Source organism: Mycteria americana, chromosome 10 (assembly GCF_035582795.1).
Source record: "Mycteria americana isolate JAX WOST 10 ecotype Jacksonville Zoo and Gardens chromosome 10, USCA_MyAme_1.0, whole genome shotgun sequence".
Classification (NCBI taxonomy): Eukaryota; Metazoa; Chordata; class Aves; order Ciconiiformes; family Ciconiidae; genus Mycteria; species Mycteria americana.
In genome coordinates, this window is record NC_134374.1 from 9,220,636 (window position 1) to 9,243,307 (window position 22,672).

A 22,672-nucleotide genomic window follows, 5' to 3' on the forward strand; every position below is an offset into this window, starting at 1 on the left:
ATTTGTGCTGGAAACAGTGTTGATAACACAGGGATGTTTTCGTTACTGCTGAGCAGTGCTTGCACTGAGTCAAGGCCTTTTCTGCCTCTCACCCCACCCCACCAGCGAGGAGGCTGGGGGGGCACAAGGAGTTGGGAGGGGACGCAGCTGGGACAGCTGACCCCAACTGACTAAAGGGACATTCCACACCATATGGCGTCATGCTCAGCATAGAAAGCTGGGGAAGAAGAAGGAAGAGGGGACGTTTGCAATGATGGCATTTGTCTTCCCAAGTCACCCTTAGGCATGATGGAGCCCTGCTTTCCTGGAGATGGTTGACCACCTGCCTGCCCATGGGAAGGAGGGAAGGAATTCCTTGTTTTGCTTTGCTTGTGTGCACGGTTCTTGCTTTACCTGTTAAACTGTCTTTATCTCAACCCATGAGTTTTCTCCCTCTTACTCTTCTGATTCTCTCCCCCATCCCACCAGGGGAGAGTGAGTGAGCGGCTGGGTGGGGGGGCTTAGTTGCCGGCTGGGGTTAAACCATGACATAAGGAAAAGCAATAGGAATCTGGGTATGAGGTAGTTTTCCAGTTGGAAGTTCTTGGTGTGGTAAGATCTCTCTTCTTTTACTTAATGAGCAACAGCATGTGGATTGAAGTTTCCAGGCCCACAGATGATGCAAGAGGTCACTTACCTGATTCTTGAGTATTTCTTGAAGGCTGTATTTCATGGTGTTTGCATTGCTGATCCCAGCAGAATGGCAGAGCTTGGCCTCATGGGTACGGCTGAACATGTGTGATCTTCTGTTTGAGGAATACATCTCTTGGGGTGGTAATCCTGAGTATAATTGCTTGTGTACCAGAACAGAAATTATACATTGAGAGTTACAGCTGTGTATGGACCCCAGGAAGCAGTCTGGTAAACATAATCCCAAAGTCAACCCACAGTAGGACTTACTTTTGGGCGAGGAGAGGAAAAAATTGTGCTCTTGCATATTCCCACAAGCCTCTAAAGCATAAGTTCTCATTAGCCTGATGGCTTTTGTTGGTGAGGTCATTAGGCAAAAGATGCTTTGCACTGGTCTGTCCTGCAGTGTTTGTGAGATACTACGTTGTCATCTGTGGAGCTGGCCATGTCTGACTGCCAGTCCCCCTTGCCACAGGAGGGGCGGCTCAGGCTGGCCCAGGCTCTCGGTGTGCTCACTTGATTTTTGGATGTTGGTGCCAGAGAGCAGTGAGCAGTAGGTGCATGCTTCAAGTATTTTGCTGTGCTCTGAGAATCTCAAAACATATTTTCTGTGAAAACTGTTTTAAAGGTTTACAATAAATGGCTAAAAGTCAGGCTTGGAGAAAAAGCAGAGATGTGCTAAGGCAGGGTCTGACTGCTCTGGGGGGGCTGGGTGCATGTTGACTCGTGTCGGACACACTGGAAACAAGTTTGACTGGAAAGTCAAATGTCCGAGGTCATCAGCAGGGTGGTGCTGGTGGAGCAATGGAAGATATCAGTTAGAAGCAAACACGATTGAATTTTTGTGTCCTGAGCTCACTGTGGGGAACAGTGGTGTTGGTGTGGCCAGGGACCTTGCAAACCTAGGCTGGTAGGTGCCTAAATGACAGAATTTGGGTCCTTGGTGACTAATGCAGACAATTTATGGTGGAGCATTACTTCATGTGTCCTTTTTCAAAGCAGACCTGTGGTGCTTCCATCCGGCAGTGCTAGGGAGAGAACAACCCCGGCACCCTGGGGCTGCAAGGCCCGTTTGAAACGTATACACTGAAGGAGGGACAGGTTGGATGGAGGATTGCTACTTGTGACGTATTAGGTGTTAAATGCATCCGATACAAGGAGCTTGTGAAAGGATCTGGCTTCAGGATGTGCTTGTGCATTGCAGAAATGTTCTGTTTTGTGATTGCTTGGAGCAAAAAGACAAGGCCCTGCCACCCCCTGCTCAGCCACCATTGCAGGCTGGTTGCTGAGCCGAGTGTTATAAGGTAGCCATTACACATTGCACAGGTGGCCACAAAACGCAGCGGGATTTATAAGTGAAGATCTAGGGACTCTCTGGGGACTGGGGATTTAAAGGCTTTTTAGACACTTTGCATTGCATTTCACTTGTACGTGTTTGGGAGGGGTGTCCTTATATGCGTATATATGCAAACGTACTTTGAGTTGCTGTGTGTTTTGTCTGAATTTAGAAAAGGAGTGATTTGGAGAAAGAATCCTCCAGGAAATGTTGTTTTTGCAAGCACGGGCCTCTTGACTGTGATTTGGGGGGGAGGAAGGAGTGGGAATGAGGGGGAGGTTCACTGAGGTTTTCTTCTTTTCTTGTACGTTTTGGGAAAACTCCAGCCAAGGCCCACATACAGTCAAATGAATCAGCCTCCCTTCTTGCCATAAGTAATTGGCAGTTCTAGCTGCAATGCAGTTTTGATGTATGGCTAATACACTTTTTCTTGGTTAATTGAGGAGAAACACTGCAGTAGACGCATGATGTTGAGTTGGCCTTTGTATGGAGTCTTTAAGCTAGTAGGGAGATATTGTAGGTTTCTTCTTGAGGGGTTGGAATTTGCTGCAAATTATATTCCATACTCTAGTCTGAAGGCTGTCGTTGCTGTTCATCTGCTATAGAAAATACGTTTCTTGTGGCATACGAGTGTAGAGGGCACTGTAAGCTGGCGCATGGCACTGTTGCTCAGTGCAGGGTTTCCTTGGAAGAGTCTCATTTTTATAACAACTTCAACAGAATATTCATAGTCTTTAGATGAGTGACTGTTCCCGTGCTGACAAATAAAGCATTTTGGCCTTCTCATATTCTTGTAACAAAATGAAATTCACTTGTTTTCTAAAGCATCTGGTGCCAATTCAGACTCAGAGCTTTCTGTGTCTGCTGTAGGATTTCCACTGGGCTCGGAAAACTTACCAGACAAGCTCAGCATTCACCGCTGGAAGTATCTGGAGTAACTGGAGGGCTTTCTTGTCCTGGAAACAGGACATGTATCAGTTGCCCTTGGCAGGCTAAGACTTGCCAAATGTCTTTTATTTCCTGTTGGAAGCCTAGTTTTACATGGAAGGACTATATTACTTTCACAACTGTAGTATCTGTTGGTAAATATCGGCTTTAATAACATACACTTCACTTTAGCAGAACAACAACAGTGAGGGATGAATGTCTAGCAGCGAAATAAGTGTGCTGTACTGGGGCACTAACATCAGTGTTCTTTTACAGTGTTTTAAATGGTAAATACCATACCTATTATTTTCATAGCGTTTGAAAATTCATTATAAACAAGTCCCTTTGAGGAACGTGTAGTCATAAATGTGATTAACTCAGCTTTGGAGTTTTAGTCATGGCCAAGGCTTCACTAAGTGCTGTCGAAACAGAGAAAACAAGCCTGGCCTTGAGTTATTCTTTCATGGGATTGCTTCATATACAGGCAGCATGTGGCCTTCCTGCCTCCAGTTGTTCTGTGGGGGAAGAAAACATTCAAAGAAAGTATAAACGTAAAGACTTCACTGGGGGCAAATAAAATGGTTGGCTCTGTAGCATTTTGTACCTGAAATGAAACACAAAAGTGGCTATTTTTGCCCTGCACCTTTGTAGGGGGCGGAGGGGACTCTTGGATGTTTGAAGATGCAAACAGATAGAAAGCAGAATGGCACTTCCTTTCCGTGCATACTCAGCTGAACAACACTTCTGCTTGTTTGGTTCAATGTGTTATGTGTGTCTGGAGAGAGATTATATCCAGGCCAGTTGGGCTGAAGTTTGCTCTTTCTCTCTCCAGTTCACTGGACAAGTGTTTTACGTTTTCTTCAGCATAACTTTAAATGGACATTGTTTTACCCTGTTCTGGAAAGGAGCTGGTATTTCTACAACTCGTGCTGTCATGTAAGTAACCTTTTTCTTTTCTGAACAAGGTCATTACATCATGATGCAGTAATCCTCTGTCTGTGGGATAAACCATCCTTTCTGTCTCTGTCTACTGCTCTTATCTGTGTTTGTTCTTTCTTAAGGTGCGCACAGGGGGAGGAGAAATGAGGGAAGAGCAAAAGTTTTGATTCTGGCCTGTTAAAACTATGTTTAGAGAGAATAATGCATGGGTTGCGAGATGCAAAGGGCTGTTGTCTCACAGAGCTGTTGCTTTGATACTTTATCCACAAAGAGAAGCCCAGAGTCTCAAGTCAGAAGAGCCTGGGGATGAAATTACACCTTTGCCAGGCTCTGACAGGTTAAACTTTACAGAAATGCAGGTAGCAAATTATCCACAGACTGAATTGCAAAGGAGGGCTTTAAAATGGGCTTTAAAAACCTGCTGGGGAGATTGAGTGGATAAAAATAGTTAGTTCTTGTATGCCTGTTTTTGTCTGTAGAGCCAAAAGCAACCTACAAAGGAAAGACAACGTCATTATTTTGGTCTCAGCCTAGAGGAACCTGGGGGATGGAGCAATGCCAGTGTGGGTGGAATGGGTCAGCGTGGGAGCCAGCAGCAGGACCTAGCCATCTTGCTGCCTGTCCCATTGCCTGGCCATTAGACTAAGTTGCTTCCCTGCTTATCGCAGGGTCTAATTTGTCCCGGTTGTGTCTGTGTACTTTTTCCCAAGTCAGTTTACACCACAGTACATCATTCATGGTCAGCCTGGGGTGTGCCCAATGCAGTATGGTTCATAACTATTTTTGATTCATTTATAAAGGGATTAGGTGACATGGTTGCCTGGACAGCAGGGACTGTACTTGGTGACCCAGCGGGTCTCTCCCAGTCCTGTGTTCCTATGTAACCTGAGGTGATGCCATCTAAGCTGCATCAAGATGCCAGTGATGTAATTTTAAACTGTCTGGCCTGAGCGTCAGTAAAGTCAGGGAGGCTGCACATGTGTAAGATAGGATTGGCTTTGACCCTGTCTATTTTGCCCAAATAGTAAGTAGAAGATAGGCAGGGTTTGATTCTAAATGAAACCAGTTAACTGAGCAGAGAAAGTAGAGCAGATGTATTAGTGGTTGATTCCATCTTTCACCTGCTCCAAGAGGAAATAGCCTGTTGTATTTTACTGTGCAGCTCCAAGGTCTGTTGCAGATTAAGACAAATAACTAAGTTGAGTCATCAGGTTGTAGTGTCTCAACAAACTACTTAGAAAGATGTCAGGCCCTCACTGTGGGTGGATGTTAAAGTGGCAGAGCTATCAGAGAAACACATCTAGAATCACATGAAGACTTCACTGTTACCGTCATGCCATACTTTATAGCTGTTCAGAGAATTGCAGTGATAGAACATGTGTCCTCCAAGCTGGAACTGATAGACTCCCGTAGCTGTCAGCGGGACAGGACTATAATGGACACCTTGCGCGGCATGCTGGCATGGGTACAGTTCTGCACTCACATGCCTTTACAGCTATCAAAACAGACACGTGCATCAAGTTGCGTGGAGTGCAAGTAGATTTGCTCAGATTGGGCTGTGCCCATCTGTGGAGACTTAGCCGTGGCTGAGCAGTCCCTGTTTCGGTCAAAAGGGACACCAGTAACAGCCACTATATTCTCATGATAGTACTTCTATGCTTTGTCCTTGTCCCTAGTTTATTATATCCCAAAATCCAGCAGTCTTCTCAGAGATTGCATTGCTGACAGCATCTTCATCCATGTTTCAGCTGTGCTGCTTCTGCTGAGAACAGGCTCTGTGTAGTTTGGTCCAATGTCAGAGTGTTTTAATGGAGGGGGGGAGATTTCTGAATTAGATTAATTCATTATGCTCTTTTATAATTGCCTGTTACTAGAAAAGTTCTAGCAAATGAGTTTGTACTACTTCATTTGCATTATTGGTTTGCTTCTGTTTAATTCCGTCAGAATCTTTGGACCCGGGTTCCAAGGGGATGACCGTGTTGTAGGAAAAACATGGTCACAGCAGAACTTCCCAGCCATTAGTTATGATAGCTTTGACTTTTCTACCAGGCTAAATTTCAGAGCAACATTGATTTTTATTTCTTTGTGTAACTTGTGATTTGCTGAGTTATAGCTGACAGCAGCTTTTCCCTGTCCTTAAGGGGTCATTCTGCATATGTATGTGTGTTTGAAAACTGCAGAAACACATCTTAAAAATAAAGTCCTCTAAACATGCTTAGCTGAATGTAATACCTTTCCCTTTGCACTTAGTTTTAAAGCCAAATGTCATAAAAACAACTTTCAGTGCTTTGATGTGGGCTCATAATTTTCTCATTGATACTATTAATATTGCATGCCCACTTGCTCCACGGTGGGTGTCAACACTTGCTAACAGCAGCCATCTGTGAGAAAGGAGCTGCTTCCTGGCATGGAGTAAAATTTAGGCCAGCTGTGGATGCTGGAACCACATCTTAGAGACTGTCCCTCTGGGCTCTCCCTTCCCTGTGCTTTGCCTGAGACTCTGCACTGAGCAGAATTTCTGGTACCCAGGATCCCACAGCCTGTGGAGCTGCATTTCTGTATTAATGTCTGTGCCTCACACTCTGAAGGCAGAAGGTAGGGCCTGAATTATTACTGCATTGGGCTCATGCCATTGTCATTCCAGAAAGCTGATATCCCTCAACTCAAGGGACTCACCCATTTCAATCCATTTAACTGTGAAGTAGTTACCAGCAAATGATGCTCATGTTCACTTGAAACTTGACGTCTCTCCCTGCACCCTTTCAGCACAAGTGGTGTTTTATGGGTCCAGTGAAACAAGTGAAAATGCAATTGCAACTCCGGCCTGATAGTTTGGGGAAAGCCAGTTTTCCTGTATTTTTTCCTGTGATGTTGGAAAAATCTTACCTCTCTGCCCTTTAGCTTTAATTCCTGGAAATATAAACAAGTTAGAATTGAAAGAGCAGGGGAAAACAAACAAACAAACTCCAAGCAGCATCCCAGGTAAGTCTTACATATAGAAGATGTGTGTTCTGCCACAAGTTGAACTGTTTTGCAGTCAGGCTTCTGGGATGAGAATGGATTTACAAACCTGTGTCAGAACTCAGTGGTGAGATTACTTTCAGCAAAAAATAATCTGTCAGTACTGTTCTCTTAGTCTGCGTTAACTATATCATGAGGGGGTTTCATGACACACCTGCTATCCCAGAGGCCAGTCCTTATGAAAAATAATGGCCTTTGGCCAAATCCTGCCTCCAGTTATGTGGTCTGACCTCAAGTTTTCATTTAATTTACAGAATCGAGGTTTATAAAATAGCTGTGTTTAATAACTGCATCAATTCTCATCTTGATGTGACACCTAAATAGCATTTGCAATAGGAATGTGGTCTCAAGACTTCTGCTGTTTTCCAGCACGCGTTCATCCTTTCTATAGCTCCCTTTCAAAGTCCTTCCCCTCTCACAAGATTTCCTTCCCCAAACAGAGTTCTTGGGACAGACATTTTGCAGATGGCTTCAGGCGTAGGCCAGTCACTCAAAAAAGGACTTTCTGCCCTGCAGGTCCTTCCTTATAGACAGGGAAAAGAATGCATGGTTTTGTTGTCCAAGCAGCCTTCAGAAGAATGGAAACTTGTTTCTTTGAGGGCAAAAAAACCTTCTGCAAAGACTTAGGAAGTGATTCATCTCCATTTACACAGTCTGCAATATCAGCTTGTCAGAGTGGGATCATATGTTGCACTTTATGATATAATGCCCCGAATGTGAATCAGATCAAGGCACTCTTACAGCTTGCAGCAGCCAAAGTTATATTAGTGCTGATGATAATTGCTAAAAGAGTATAATGTCTACGCAGATAATCATGACTGAGTTCTATCAGTAACACTGAACACTCACCTTCTGATAAAGACCCCAGCTTTCAACTGTTGTGAAACTTTGCTGAGCTGGGAATGGTACAAGCCCAGAAAACTGGCACAGAATCTGCGTTGGTGGCCGGTCACATACTGGCCACATGTAAATGTTGTGTGGGATCGGAAGACAGATCAGGTTAGAACTGGGTTTATGCTTTTCTTCCTCAAACTTCTCTGTCACAGAAATCACTGGAACTAGTCAAAGGCAAAGGGGCAGAGAAACTTCCCTCTTCAGCTCACAAGTCATCAGAGATTTGTATTATCTGATATGAATCCTGTTTCAGACTTAAAGGAATGCAGTCCCAGATCCTTCAGCAGCTCCCAATTTTTCCATTGCAAATGCAAATGCCAGAACTGCTGTTTAACCCCCACTGTGGTGATCTGTGGGGAGAGGCCAGGACCCAAATGGGCTGTAGAAGCACCAGTAGCTGTCTTGGTCATATAGGTGGGTTCTTGATATTGAAAAAGTTAACTTTGGCCAGGTCCCAAAGGTAATGTGCAGGAATATGTGCTCGATAAGTCTAAGTAACTCCTGCTTGGCAGATGAGTAGAAGTATTTGCTTTCCACATGGATGGTGAGACACATGCAACCAGAGCCGGATTCTCATGGGAGCGGAGCGCTGCCTTCTGTGTGCACCTGAAACAGGCAGTAATTTCTGTGCTGTCTTACTGAATCCCATCATATTCTTTGAAAGCGAATGAGTGGAGTTTTGGTTGTGGTTGGCAAGAAATTTATGGATAAGATGTTCAGTACAAGAATTGTGTTTCAACAAAGTCCAGGGAGTAAATGCAGGAATGGTATGGATTCAGGTGGAGGCCTTGCATGAGGAGCAAAAGGGCTGTGCAGTCAGGTCTGGTAGTGTTTTCTGCTCAGGCTAGCATTTCTTTCTGAATGAAAATTGAGATGAGCTTTTTTTGCCAAAGAGGACGTGGAGGCTCTCTGTTTCATTGGTAGGTACTGTTTGTTGTCTCCTTCATAAAATCCTTGATGGAAGAAAGAATTCTTTATGGTGAAAAGTGCTCATGCCAAGTAAAACAACAAGAGCTGGTGGCTTGAAATAGAGTTGAATGTTTCTAGGAGAAGCACGAAATGTATTCTCTTTTCAATGTGTACTTTAATACTACATCTTAGATTTTCCTTGATAGCATTTCTAATCAGCAGGCCCTTATCCATTCTCTACCAGTATTAGTTGCAGCTTAATGACATATAATTATATTGGTTCTTTATCACTCAGCTGGCCAAGTCATTTATCTCTTGGAAGGAGGGATGGAGAGGAGAATTTATTGCCTCTCTGTCTCTTGATGTTCTGCAACACAAACGCATATTTTGCCAAAGCCTTGGGGAAGGTGCATTATCTGAAATTGCAGGTGATTGCACACCTAGAAATGGAGGCGTTGCATGCTGCCTGCACTGATAATCTAGCCGAGTCCTTTTAATATCACATTGCCCTATATCCACAGAGTTTGGCAAAAAGGAGATTAGTGAGATAGCTGGATGATAAACAGTAATTTCTGATGTATGCACATACAGCACTCACATGCACATAAATTGGATTTTTGACAGCTGTTGCCAGCAAGTTATCAAAGCAGATTTTTACTGAGGATAGATAGGTAAAGAGTAGAGGTAATTCACAGTGTAGTCTATCAGGAGCTGGTGGAAGGCCAGGAAGGGGCACCAGAACAACTGCAGTGTTCTCTTCCAGGGCATAAGGTGACACTGCAGCTAGAGGTATCCCCTCTAGCTTCTCCATGGAAGTCGGCGTGGGCCAGCCACTCACCAAGGCACTTGCTGCTGGGAGCGGGCTGCATCCTGGGCTGATGTGCCCACTGGAAAAGCAAACCTGAGTGCATCTTTAAGAACTGCAAGCACAGCTTTGGCTGCAGAGTAGACGTTTCTTTGGTCTTTTGACTTACAAAGAAATGAAGGTAATCCGTCCTGTCAGTCTGGGAGGAGGAAGTTCTGGGCTTGTCAGAAAAGTGGCAGTGGCTTAACTGATTCAGTTATAAATCACCTGCTTTGAGTGGTGTGGACACCCAGTGTAAACGTGCTTGTGAAAATTCCAGCCTTTGCTCCGATCCATTTTGTGCTGTTGGATTGTCAAATGAAGTAATACTGGCTCCTGAAAGAGTTAGGCCCACTTTAAATGTGTTGGCATTAAAGTTTAGATTGTAATAAATCATTTTCTAAGGAGAGTCTGGCCAGTGTCTTCCGTGTTGTCAGTCTGGGTGAAGAAGCTGAAGGGAAGGCTGATGAGTTCCAGTAGATCCAAGTCCTGGTGGTCCTCTCCTCCCCTCTGGTGGGAGTTACCGTTCTTGGAGCCAAGTTGCAAGACTGTGTGCCTCAGCCTTTGTCACTGTGGAGTTGGAAAGTTAGCCCAAATCCCTTCAGTGGCGCTTTAGGCGAAGCCAGCAGATGCTACATCCAAATGGTTTAGTACAGACACATCTTCCTTTCTGCCAGCTTTTCTGGGTGAGCAGTAGCTTTTGACAGAAGGGTTTCTTCAGATAGTCTCACGGGACAGAGCGATGTCACACGGCTACATTTGCATGTTAAGAGCGTGTGGCCCTGTGCCCATCTGCAGAGCGCTCTCAAAAGGTTCTAGGCCAAGATCATCGTTCGCTTGTTATAACTCACATGCTGTGCTTGGAAGAACTGATTCATGTTGAGTCCAGCATCACAGATTCATAGGAAGGACAGGTCCAAGTTGCCTGTGGCATGTGTGTCAGAGACCCATGATAATAACAGGAATGAGAGCAATACCTCACCTTCTACCTTTTCCAAGCGCTCTCCAGCCATTAACTAACTAATAATCTGCACAGAATCCCTGGGAGATGGCCAGCAGGTTGGTTCTTTGTTGGAGGGAGGTTGAGTGGAGATTCTAACATCCTTGGACTCTTGAGAGCTCAACGCCTGATAGCCTGGTCGCTGTGTGTACACAGCACCGCTTACAGGTAAGTGGAACCTGAGCTCTTTCCCTGTCGTAGGGCCAGGTAGGAAATGGTTTTCTCTTCTATATCTCCCTGGCATTAAGACCTTTTAAAGCTTTTCTGAAAAAGAGTGGGAGTGGAAGAAATGCTATTAAGAAGTTTTCACAGAGAAGTGGAAAAACTATTCCTGGGGAACCTGGATCTTCTGCCAGGATACCTGTCAGGCTGGTGCCTGTGTTGAACCTGGGTTTCCCACTCCTGTTAACAGCCCTAAGTCCACGCTTTCTTCAGCTGCTCTGACGGAGCAAAAATGCTGGTCCCTCTCTGTTTCATCCAGAGACACGTCCTTCTGATGAAGCCTTCCAGAACAGTGGCATATTCCCATGAAAAGATTCTCTTTCAAGCCACTAACATATAAGTTGCTGAAAAATTCATGACCAGCTCCAGTCAGAGACCTTGGCTCTCCCAGGAGCACAACCTGTGCCTGTCGGATTGCTATGTGCCTGCAGGGAGGAAGAATCCTAAGTACAGGATCAGTCCCAGGTGACCAGGGATTTGTTACAGCATGATTGTAGCCACTGAGAAATGAGGGAATTGAGGCACATTGTAATTATGCAATTGGCCAGAGTCACCGTGGTAAGTCAGTTACGGAGCAGAAGAGAACATCAGATTCCTGGCACTTCCTCCTGTGCTCCTGCACAGGGAGGCAGGACGGGAAAAGCCCTTCTGATTTTTGGATTTGATTCGGATATTGAAGGCTGTATTTTTAAAAGATCTTAGCTCCCCTTGAGAACAGCGGAAATTGTGGAGATGTCAACAGCAGAATTAATCAATTTTTTGAAAGAAATTGGCCACTAAGTGATGTAGCTGAAGGGGATCAGAGGCTGCAGACATGCAGAGGGGATGTGGTCAGTGCATCTAGCAGAAGATTATTCAGTAAGTGATGTGACCAGGTACACCTGCCCCTGTAGCTGTAGGCAAGTGTTTGAATGTCAAAATATCAAGGTAAACATAGCAGAGGGTATGCACCTTTACAAGGAGGAGACAACCGTGTGGCAGGTAAGACTTAGTGCTGCAAACCACCTGATAGCTCAGGGCTAGAGGGATGATAAAGCTGACTTTCCATAGACCTTTATCTGGACTGAACTGTTCTGGATGGTGGATTGCTAACAAGTGCAGCAGCACGCTAGGGCAAAAGATGATTTTGTTGTCATTGTTTTCAACTGGCAATGATTGCTATTCTCTAGAGTACAGGAGATGCTTTGTACAGTTTAATTCAGAATATAGATTTGATTAGATGCTGTGTGTACAGGGGGCAGAATCTAGGAACTCCGGTTGTATTTCGTGGCTGGCAAGCTTACAACTGCTAGTGGTGAATGCTAGGCGGCAAGAGGGGGAGTTTGGGCTCTCGGGGTGTATGTCAGGGACAGGTGGTAGCATGTTTGTTAATTTATCTCATTTTTACATCTGTAGATTTATTAAGGCAATTTGGAGTGGTAATTTAATCTCTGTGCATGATTTCCTAATTTGTAAGCTCTTTGCAGACTGGTGCCTGTGTTCTGGCTAGCTCAGGTAAGCTCTGTTCAGCTTCTGGTGCCGAGGGTGAGCTTTGTCTGGCACAGGCTGTGTGGTGTACAGTCTACAGTGTCTGGCTTTTAGTGCTTTTTCTCATTTAAGCTGAAAGGCTGAGTCTTTTGGCAGTGGAAAGCCCAGGATTCTGGCCCTGGCTCTGCAGACAGCTGTGTGATTTGTCTCATAAGAATTCACTGATCCTTCCAGAAGTGCTTTGAGATTATCAGTTAGGGATGGGTGTTACTGAAATTTACCTATATGGTGTCAAGGGGTTTAATTAATTGTAGCTGGTGAAGGATCTTGTAAAGCTGAGATAAATGGCTCTTCAGATGCACAAAATGTTATCATTCTGTATAAATATTTTCTAGATAATAGAAGAAAATACTTTAAAACACAAAGTAATACAGGAACAAGATCTGTAAAGTGTTGTGTTTATTTGGGAGCTGTTGCAGGCTGAATTGAATCTGAAGATAATGAAACAGTAATAAACCATGATGTGATGGCCCACGTTTTCTAGTGGAGGCTCATTCAAGTGTGCACACCATTCTGTGTCGGCCCGAATTAGACTCGCAGGTCCCAAGATGAAACGGAGAAGCATGCCCACTAGTACAGCAGGACTTTCGTGTGCCTGGCCTGCAAAGAAAATGATACAGGGCTGCCCATTCTGAGCCACGGGCTTTGCCTTCACGCTTTCTTCCCAGGGTTTGTGCATTTACTAGCTGGCGTCTTGGCGTTTGGCCCCTGTGTGGCAGGCAGCCTGGTTTTCGGCGTGCTGAGCCTTAGAGATGCCCTTGACTTCACCGGGAGCAGAGGGAACTTAGTCCTTTGCAGGACTGGGCCAAGTGTGTCTGAGTCAGAGAAAGGGCAAGCAGCCAGGGCATTTTCCTCACAAAGGCAAGGAAGCTGAATTCATTTAGTTCTTAAAGGAGTGTTTAGCTCCTCAGATTGGAAGGGCCCATAGAAATCTGATACAGCATGACTGGAGTCTGTTCGGTGACTTCAGTGGGAATTGAATAAGACTCTAAATGTGTTAAAGTCTTCGCACTTTTAGCTGTAATGATGATGCTGATAAGCAGAATTGAATTAAAGATAATAGGGGAAAGAGCTGTCTTCCCTGTACTGTTATCTGGTTTCTCTTGATAGAAATGTCTGTATCTAGATTATTTTAGGTTTGGTTTTGTTTCCCCATGGTATCATACTCTCTTTAATAAATAATTTGTGGTTCTTTGTGACAATTTTTTTTTACTCCTGAAGAGAGGAGATCCAGTTTCATATCCCTTCTGGCTTTGAGGTGTGCAGTTGCAAACAGCTTCTACCATCTCTTCTTAACATTTCCTCCTGTTTACAGTTGTGCCTGCACCTTGGGGAAAGTTTACTTAATGCAAGATAAATATTTTCTCTACTCTGGTACATGAAGGTTTTATTGTCTTATTTTGTTTCCGATGGCAAATAAGAGCTGTTTGACCTGCAAGAAATGATTAATTTTGCAAAGGAACCTTCATCTCTTAAACGTGGGAGGATGCTTTCGTTCACGTATAGAGACTGAACAAACAGGACGGGTGGTCACTGCCTTTTTGTAGAGGCTGCTCTTAGGTTTCCCTCTGAAATTTATCACAAGGGGGGAAAAAATCCCTGAACATATACACTAGTAGATCTTTGGCTAGTTTTCCCCTGTAGCTTTCTCCTAGCCCAGGTCTGTGTATCTCACTGGCGGGGTGGATCTCTGAGCTGCCAAGCAGTGCTAGCAAAGACTGGGGTGTAAGCAGATTTTTTTTTTTCTTGTTGGTCCTGTAACTTGTTTCACCTGGGACAGTGGCACTTTAATGAGAATGGCTGGCAATGGTGCATATTATCAACAGAAGTTCTGAGGACATTGCTGGCTGGTATATCATAACATGTAGTCTTGCAAAGAGAAGGTAGTATTTTTTTCTTGTGATCTGGCCTGTCAAGGAGCCAGTATTGCATTACTGTCTGCAGCACTCTGAAATTGCTTGGAGTCTCCCATTAGAGTCAGGTAATAATTTGGTGTGTTAATCTGCTGTCTTCTCTTCCACTGAGACGTGCATATTGCATTCTGTAAAGTTTCCCTTTCTGTGTGTGTTTGCTGCCATTAGTGACCAACCGGGAAGTGCTGTACGCTGATGCCCTCTGAAGAACATGGGCAGTTATCCCTTGGATGTACTCCATGGGGTTGTTTTTGTGGTCCTTTCTCCTGGCTTGTGCCCCAGACAGTGCTGGTGAACTAGTAAAGTGTGGATGGAAATGTCACATTCCAGGGAGCGTAGCTGGTGGCTTCTTTTCTGTCTGAGCAAATGTACTTTGTGACCTGTTAGTCATCAGCTGGTAGATGGGGTGGGTCGCTGGCTTTCCATACTTGCTGTTCTTGGGTTTGCTTCTGAAGCATCTTGGTGTTGCTCTGAGGTGCTGTGTAGGACTTTGGTACCTCAGGACTGGGCAGGGAAAACCCGACGTCTGCCTAAAGCTGTAAATTAGGGAGGAGCTGACAAAATCATGCTAGTAGCAGAGCAACTTCTTGTATACCAGCTCCTTTAAGTGGCTCAAGAGATAAGGATTGATCTAGGTCTCTAGCTCAGTAGCAGGCAGCTGGAGCTGTGCTACCTGTGTTCCCAGCTCCTGGCTGTGGCTGCCTCCAGCCTTGCCCTGCTTAGTGGAGACAGCAGGCCGATGAGCAGCCCTTCCAGCTGGGGTGGGACCCATCTGGCCATGCTCCCTGAGGTGACCCTGGCCCCACCCTCTGCTGAGGACCCTTGAGCCCTAGGATGGAGGTTCTCGGTCCCTTAGCCCTGCCTATCACCCCAGTGTGTGCCGATGGCCTTGGATGTTCCTGGACTTCAGAGTGGTGGTGCAGAGTCTGCAGAGCTTCTCCAGCTCGGTACACTGCAAGGTGTTCATAGCGTCTTTTGCCCTAAGAATTTCTTTAAAGGCCTCAAGGGTAAATACAGGGCCAGGAATTAACCTCACTAGGAACAGGCTCACTCAGTGATGATTCTTAGATCACGGTTAGTCTTTGTGACCTGTTAGTTACTGTGGCTTTTAATTGGTTTAGTGTGTCCTGTGGTCTTCCCCCCGCCCCCCCCCCCCCCCCCCCCGTTCTAGTTTCTTAATCAAAGCCTCTTGTCTTCTAAGGCCTTCTAGGGACATAAGTTTCTATGAAAATGATAATATTTCTCTATCAAATGTTTATCACTTCATGTTTGCATGGCCCTGCTGCCAAGCAGTGGATGGTTCTGTCTGTCAGCTTCTGTCAAGCTAAAGTGATAATGCCTCTGGTTTTGTGAGGTTTTTTTTATCAACAGCTTGTATTTGCCCACTGACCTCAGAACTTTTTTTTTTTTTTTTTATTCTACATTTCCAGTGTTTGGTGGCATTTCTCCAGTCTAAGATTGCCTCTTATCATTGCAGCTGGCTCTACAATCCAGCTGGAATCAAATTGGTCTTTGATTTAATGGCACAGCAGCAAACATAGCTGTAGAATGGCTGGCAGCTTCTTTTGCAGAGCCTGACTATTGAGAGTCTGTTCATCAGGTTGTACTGCAGAGATTCTTCTTTTCACAGGAGCATCCTCAGTCACTGCATTCACTCTTGTTATTTACTTTCTGGAGAAACTGCATCGTAACGGTATTCTGTTTCCTGTATGTGTTTACCCTGTTGCGCTGAGCATTTTTCTTTTTGTGTATCTTTCTGTACTGTGCTCGGGACCACAAAGCCTATAGGCAGCCTGTATCTCCCTGCTTCCTGAGTTCCTTTAACCGCATTCTTACTCGGTGCAAATGCTCTCGCTCTTTGGGCCTGTCACTCTCTTCCACGCGCGCTGGATAGTCCAGATGGCCGTGCTGTTCGGAGGCATTTCTTTAGAGCTAGATCAGGAGCCTCGCATGTTCCCCTGTAAACTGGAACGGTGCGTGTCTCGGGCTGTTACCTGTTTCACTAGGGGACCTCTAGTATCTCTAGAGTTGCACATAGACACAGTGACGCACAGCTCTGTAACCAAAGCATTTATTCTTTTCTCTGCTTCATCATTTTGCCTAAACAATAGTGCCTTTAGACAGGTTCATTTTGCCTGAGATCAAACAATATATCGGCTGTTCTGGGGTTTTTTTTTTAAACACTGTCCCTGGCAACAGTGTCTTCCTCATTTCTCGTCATTTTCTGCCACTTAGTAAAATCATTTCACCTCCATTTTTCTTGTCTTCTCCTCCTCAAGGACAGATCAGTGGCCAGGCTCTGTTCTTGCTTCTGTTGACTTTTTTTTCCTAGCAATCCAGCATTTCCAGAGGTTTGATATCCCCCCCAGTACTTCCTGTTTTTCCAGTTCCTAGGAGGTATTTTGTGGGCCTTTTGCTCTTCTTCACTTGCTATCCAGGTTGTTGATGCTGTATTGCATGTACTGTGTGCTGGCTAACAACGTGATTGCTGTCAGGTTTCTGACACTAAACTGGCTCTTTATTAGGTTCTTTAAAGTCTGATAGATCTGGCGGAATAGAAGCAACCTCCCATCTACATTAACGGCAAGGGAGAGAGCCGAGTTCCTCACAGAGCAAAAACAGACACACAGAGACAGTGAGTAACTTGTCTGAGGTCATTTGTGAAGTCTGTGGCAGGTGCCCCATGCTTGTACCCTCAGCACATGGCTCTGCCTCTCAGTATGTCCTGCAAGGAAACAAAACAACAGGCAGAGCCCTGCTCCTGTCCCCTGGTGAAGACCAGCTCTGGGTACTGCTGGGGGTACTGTGAGGCAGCGCTGGGGGTACTGTGAGCCCAGAGGCTGGCGGTGTACTGCCAGCTCCCTCGTATCCGACCGTCTTCCCATAGCGTCCACTGTTCCTCCTGGGATGGGGCCTGGGAAGGAATATGCCTACATCACTCACTGTGGACATGGGCGTCTTGTAGCCAGGTACCCATTTGAGGTGGCAGTTGCTGCTAGCTGAGCTGAGGAGCAGCAGTTTGCTGCTGCCTGTGTACACATGGAAATGCTCTTTACAGTTTCAAAAGTCACCCAGAGTTTGTCAGTACCGGGAGCAGGGCACAGTGGGGCACAGGCCTGTTGAAGGCTGCCAGAAGGGAATTGCAAGGCTCTGCAGCTCTAAGCAAAGCAAGCACAGAGACATGCCATCTTCTGCCTGCTCTCCAAGTTGGCTGGTCATGAGCCATCTCTGTCTCGGTACTGTGTCTGTGTATCAGGTGCGTTTGCTCAGGCACAGTGCTGCGTCAATGCAGCTGCATCTGCCTCCTCGCTGCCATCTCGGTGCCCTCGCACAGGGTCTCCAGGCTGTGTGCCTACCTGTGGATGTATGCCTGGGGAGAGCAGTGCACCTCCAAACCCTTGGCCCTTGTTTGTAATGGAGGATAAAGACTGGAGGATAGACAGGCAGAGGAGCTGTTAAGATTTTCTTGGACACTATGTCCTTGCATGCTGCTTCTCTGTTGTCCTTCCCAGTTCTCAGCCTGCTTTGCTTCTTACAGAATATGTAACAATGCAGCTGTCATTTTGTGCCTCAAAATCCTCAATTAATGTACTTCAGTTTTCTTTTAAGGCCTGAAGTTGTTGTAAATAGAAAGTAGGGGGTGTCAAACAGTAGTAGGCTTCAGCCAGCAGCAGGGTAAATGTTGATGAGCTGTTTTAAGAACAAGTTTCTTTGCAAAGCTTTTATGCCATAAATCTGATGCGTGCCTGGCACAAGGGATCTATTTTGGGTCCTAGTGTTGTCCTCTTTCCTCTTCCCTTGCTTTTTTGTTTGTTTACTTGTTTCTGTGCTTTTTGATGGTTCCTTATTTTTAGTGCTTTCTTTGACCTGATACAAGATTGCGTTAGTGTCAGCTGTTGCTCTGGGAGTTTGTACTTTTGTAGGGATTTGCATTAGGACCTCAGGCTGCTTTAGAAACACCTTCTGAGCAATGGAGGCACTTCCCTTTTAAAGGAGCAAGTGCAGACAGCTCCGCACATTCTGGACAGAGACCTTCAGAGATGGGGGTACCCTGATGTGTTGGGAACAGACGTGGCTTGGCTCTTGTCTGCTTATATCAAAAGATGTGTGTCCTTTTGCATCAGTGACTTGCAAATGTGCTCCCAGGTTCTTCAGACAAGGCGTCTGTGGTTGTACAGAGAAGCTAAGTGGTTTGTCCTAGGGAAAATTTGCAGGAAACGGTAATAAAACTCAGAAATGTGAGATACTTACCAGTTGCTCTAGCTAGGATTTGCATCATGGACACAGTGCCATTTCCAAAACTAGAATAGTCCCTGCTGGCTCAAGCACTCTCCCTTACAGTGACTGAGGCTGGGATGTCCTTATTCCTGGATGCCACCACCTTTTGGGGGGGTTGTTTCGTCCTGTGCTGGGCCCAGTGTTCTTAGCCATGGTGGTCGCAAACTATGCAGGAGGCTATGGACAAGTGGAGAGGAATTGTGAGTAGTTCCCTGAACCCCTTCATTTTTTCATTTAGGTGGTAAGAGGATGGTGAACTGTTTTACTGTTGTAATGTGGAGTCAGGCAAGGAGTAGTAGAGCACTACTCTGGAGCAGAAGATTATCTTTTTTTTTTTTTTTGAGCAATGAGGCATTAGTTGCTGAATCCCTGTTTTAGCAGTTTAAAAATACCAGACCATTGTGGTAGCTGAGAAAACAACAGATTTAGTGTGTGGATCTTGTTTGGCTTTCTGCATATAGGTGTCATTTCTCTCCTGACCTATTTAAAAATAGCATTTGTACGTTTGCTCTCCTAGTCTTCCCATCCTGCTGCTCTGAGGCCAGGGTCTAGCTGGCAACTGGAAAGAAGTGCACGCAGCAACTGCTCCGTTTCCCTCTCTGACTGCTCCAGATCCATAATACCCCCAAGGTAGATATGCCATTACGCACGATAAGATCACTAACGTAGCAGGTGAATATTAGATATATGAAGCTAGTCAGCTGTAAATAAAAGGCCTGGCAAAGAATAAAAGGCAAAACGTTGTCCCTGAGGAAGTAAATGGGGATATGAATGCGTTCCTGCCCTAGTGCCCTAAAGAGATGATGCAGAATCTGGAATGCATCCACCTCCCAGGAGGAAGGCATGTGGCAGCCTGGGCTTCGCCCTTTCCTCACCTGGAGGCAGGAGCTGTGTCCTTACAAACATATCATAATGTCTTTGATCAGTATAGCAAATCTTCTCATGGGGTGTTGCTCTCTGTCTCTGTTTGTGGCATTTGGAAGCCTGAAGTCCATCCCATGCTCTCCTAATTAGAGGCTTTGTCTTCAGCCGCAGCAGCAGAGCTGGAGACATCCAGAAGACTCCCTGTTCTTTATTTTTCCATCTTGGAGTGGGGTTCGCCTCCCAGCTCTGCCTGGCAATCCTGGGGTGGCCTTGAGTTACGTCTTTTAAATGTCAGATTCATCCTTCTCCTCTGGCACAGGGGTTTAGTGTTGTTTACTATAGCAAGTTTCTCAGCTCGCAGACTAAGGATTGTGAAGGCAAAATGAGCTAAAAGGTGACTGGAAGTACTAGAAAAGGGCAACTGTCTATAGTTTTCAATTACTAGCATTATATTGCTTCCTCATCTCTTCCACGGTTGTGTGGTGGCTGTTGGCTTGGCTTGCATGTGTCTAGTGGGGCACGGGCCAGTGCTTCAGCAGAGTGGAGTCGCAGTCGGCACGGTATACCCTCCCTCTTGCTGGCTTCCTGGAGAGCTGCACACTTGTCTCTCGAGGCAAAACCAGCTCTTGGGCTGCCCGTGGGGACCGTTGCAGGGGCAGGGGAAAGGGCTGCGGCCGTTTCTTTGGTGAACGTTGTTAGCATGGGTTGGAATGGTGCTAGGGTGGGGGGGTTCAGCTGGTTGTATTTATCATGGCATGTCTTCTATGAGTACGTCAAGCAGAGAATAAACTGTGGAAGAGCAGAGAAAGCACCAACACCTGCAGAGAATATGAGGAGCAGGGAAACTGGTCCTTTTTTCTTTTTTCCCTCTCCTTCAAATCTTGTTTGATTATTTTTTAATGTAAACAAAACAAAAAACATAAACCACTTAGCATCTTGCCTATTATTAAAAGCAGTCTTAATGCACCAGCTGGAGTTCAGTAGGAGTTTAGGGTGCCCAAAAAATATGAACTCAAGGACTTTTTTTTTATATAGAATTTTTATTATGGCAGTCCACCCAAGAAGAGGCTTCCTTTGATATTGTTTACATGGTAAGAGAGAGAACAGCGATGAGAGCAAGCTTACATCTGCCAGACCCTGTGACTTGTGAATGCTCTGCCCAGATCTCTGGTTTTTAGCCTGGGTATAGCTGGGGATCAAAACTCTGCTTGCGAGTGGCCAAATTCAAGCTGCTGTGCTGGTGGTTTGTAGTGCTGTCAGCCTTTCCTCTGCTGCGACAGAGCAGACTGTGTGAAAGGGACCTCAGGTCTCTGCCTTGGCATGCTCCGACTCCGTTTTAAGACGGTGCAAGCAGTGGGGTTGGTGGGCAAATGTGTGTTGCTCTGCCGAGAGTGTAGACACAGACCACTTCGTGGCGCTGTGCATGTAAGTTGGAGACAAACCCTGCACCCAAATGCATGTGCACTGGAGAGGCACAAGAAGTGAGGGAGAGAGGCTAAAAGATAGGAAGGAGAACATGGTGGAGAGACTCCCAAGCTGTCCAAGGCCAGTGGAAGAACTGGCAGTTCAACCTGCATGTCCTGAAGCTGTGTCGACAGAAGAGAGCAGTGTCTTCCTGCCAGTATGAAGTGATGACATTGCCCTTACGTGGTTCCAGATATATTGGTGTAAGGGAGCGTTTTATCTTTTTCTGCAGAAAGGGACATGCATGATGTGTAAAATAAGAGATTTGCATTGATGCAGTACCACAGCATGATTTTTCCTGGGGTATTTCTCAGGTATAGGGGAAGCATGAGTGATAGCCTGCTGCCTTACTAGGTTAGTGTAGATTCACCTTTAACACGTCTTCACCAGAGAAGATGAGAGAAGGGCTGAAGTTCTTGTGCTGACTTGCAGCAGTTGTGATCTTTGAACGCAATGATAGCGTGCTCCCCACCATATTTATATGGGTATCGTTCAAACCCTGTCAGATTAATGTTTCAAGTGTCCAGGTGCTGTTGCACTCCAACTGTTGCTGTAAGGAGCAAGCCCAGGACTGGGTTCTCTGCATTGCTTTGGGGCCCTGCCTTTCTCTGGCTGAACTAATACAATCACAGCCTGTTGGTTAAGCCACTGCAGAGACACTGCTATAAGGCTTCCCAGCGTGAATGCTCTTTTGTACCAGAAAAAGATGACGTCTGAAGAGCACAGATCCTTTTACTCTGTACTCAGGTTGACTGTGGCCAACTAAGTGAGCCAACAAGTGTTCAGCCTGAACCTGCGAAAAACCCAGCAATGTGGGTTACAGAGCCTTGCTGTGGCCAAAGGATTACTGCCCGGCAGTTGAGTTGGGGTCGGTGACTGGTCCATTTTAATTGTCAGTTAGAAAGCATTTAAATCACTTTCAGGATGCAAGAAGGAGAGGGCATGAGCAGGCTTTGTTGCCACACTCGAAGGACTTAAGTCACAGCAAGCGGATTGCTTGTAACTGTCTCTGCATATATAGCTTGCAGTAGGGGCTGGCTTCTCATACCTGAACTTGAACACTGCTTCAGGATTGACTTCAAGCTGCTAAGTCAAATTAGAACTCGAACAATTTGTCTTGGCTATTTTAATCCAAATTAAAGTAACGAAATTTTTATTGCTGCAGTTGCGATGTTGGTGTCTCCAATAAGTAGCTTTTCTTGGTTTACGTTTGACTCCTCCTAGAGAACAAAAGTGAACCTGAGGCTTAAGCTCTGAACTAGGAATAATAAAGTCCATGTGGGGAATTATTTCAATCTATCTACAATGATTTAAATCCGCACTTCATTTCACATAGACACTTTCATGTGTAGGCAAGGGATGCAATCCTGTGGAATGTGAGATATTTGATAGGCACAGTTGATTTTGACACATCCTTTTCTGCTTTGTGGAGCCCTTCAGCTGTGTAAATAAAAAGCAAAAGAGGGAGTGGTAAGATTTTTGGGTTTTCCTCTTGCGTATGAATGCCTTTTCTAGGTAGTTTTTCATTATTTCATTAGTCCCAGGGAAGTGTTTCCCATTACATTAAAAGAAAAAAAAGAAAGGGGGGGGGGGGGCGAAGCCTGTGGCCTCATGGAGATAGTTCTGGGAGCTTCCACCTCATTTTCATGTCCTTCGCTTTTTCCTCTTTTAGCTCCTTCTGGAGTGTCCATTGCTCTGGCAGTCTTAAGCATGTCTCCAGATTCAATGGCTTAGAGCACAACCTTTTTGTTTCAAACCATGATTCAAAAAAACATGACAAAAACACCCATGTAGCTGTCTGGGATTGGGTACGAGTGGGTGGAGGTGCTGGTGGAAGCTCTCCGCATGTTCTCTCTGGGTGGCAG

At 45.5% G+C, this 22,672-nt stretch overlaps 1 protein-coding gene across 4 annotated transcripts in view; it reads left to right on the forward strand.

Annotated features, from left to right (window-relative positions):
• PAK3 (p21 (RAC1) activated kinase 3) overlaps positions 1–22,672 on the forward strand; it is a 106,471-nt gene that overhangs the window by 28,325 nt on the left and 55,474 nt on the right. The window contains exon 2 of one of the 4 annotated variants that reach the window (XM_075512773.1): positions 3,765–3,868. The exons of the other annotated variants lie outside the window; for them this stretch is intronic. The gene's annotated coding sequence lies outside the window, so the exon portion shown is untranslated. The remainder of the gene's footprint in view (positions 1–3,764; positions 3,869–22,672) is intronic. 4 annotated transcript variants of the gene reach the window in all.